Genomic DNA, 1,506 nt, shown 5'->3' with positions numbered 1-1,506 from the left:
ATGATTTGGTGAAAAAAAAACCTAGACATAAATATTAACTAATAGAAAATGTGTGATATATTTTCTAAGTGTTTTATAGAGGTCTTATGAACAGGAATTATAGTGTTTTTGGTGACTATAAGCAGATTACTTAAACTCTCAGAGTTTCCGTTTTCTCATATATAAAGTAGAGCTACTAATATATTCCACTTTGTAGAGTTTTCATGAGACTCAAGCATGAAAAACTATCAATGTGATACTTATAATATGAACACTATAATACTTATAATATGAACATTATAATACTTATAATATGAACACTATAAGTATTCACTGTTAGTATTATTATTAACTATACTGCTGTCTTAGATATAATGAAAACAGCCTTAGAGGAACAATATTTCCTTAATAGCTAATATAAGCTATATGCTGAAGCAGACAGTCACCATGTGAACTCTCATTAATGAGACTGTGCTCATAATCCATGCATGAAAGCAATTGTCACAGTTTTATAGTCACACGGTTCTCACTTTCCTTTCTGCATTGTGTGTTTCTAGAGGATTGAAATTAAACTGTACTTAAAGCCATTATATGAAGCTTTTAACCTCTGTGTGTAAAATAAGTATCAGGGTTTTGGGGGGGAGTTTCTTGGCTAGTTTTTAAGGACTGAAAAGGGTCTGCCCTTAGAGTTTATCTTGTCCTCTACTTAGAGATAAAGTTCTAATAGAGTTTGGGTCACATAACTCAGTTCCTGAAACATGTGATTACAAAGATCCGTTAAGGATAAAAGGATAAGTTCAAAACATCTCATACCAACACTTAGATTAGGGTGTTAAGACCTACCGTGAACCAGGCGCCACAGCTGCATTTTGAAGCTCAGGAGCCAGGAAGAGCATGGAGCATGGAGCTTTTCCTGGGAATCTCAGAGCATCTCAGATGGCAGGAAACCCACGGTGCTCTCTGATAAGAGTTTAGTCAAGCCGAAACCGGTTTGGCTCAGTGGATAGAGCGTCAGCCTGCGGACTGAAAGGTCCCAAGTTCGATTCCGGTCAAGGGCATGTACCTGGGTTGCAGGCACATCCCCAGTAGGAGTTGTGCAGGAGGCAGCTGATCATTGTTTCTCTCTCATCGATGTTTCTAACTATCTCCCTTCCTTCCTCTCTGAAATCAATAAAAATATATTAAAAAAAAAAAAAAGAAAGAAGCAGACAGAGGGCCCCTGGCAGGGTGGTGCCCAGGAGAGGGCAGTGGGTGGGCGGACACAGGCCCCTAGCAGTGAGTGCACGCCCATCCCGCACTGCGGGTCAGGGCAGAGGGAAGGGAACGGAGCAGTTATTGGGAAGAAGGGAGCCCTGGAGAGCAGCACCCAGGAGAGAACTTCAGGGAGACCCAGCGAGAGCAGCGGGTGTGCAGCGGGGACAGGACTTCCTCTCTGTAAAAAATCAATAAAAAAAAAGAGTTTAGTCAAAATTAGCAACGGAACTGGGAGTTTGGGTTGAATTTGAGTGAATGGATACACGGGCTCAA

Source organism: Myotis davidii, unplaced genomic scaffold, assembly GCF_000327345.1.
Source record: "Myotis davidii unplaced genomic scaffold, ASM32734v1 scaffold821, whole genome shotgun sequence".
Classification (NCBI taxonomy): Eukaryota; Metazoa; Chordata; class Mammalia; order Chiroptera; family Vespertilionidae; genus Myotis; species Myotis davidii.
This window is presented reverse-complemented; position numbering follows the sequence as displayed.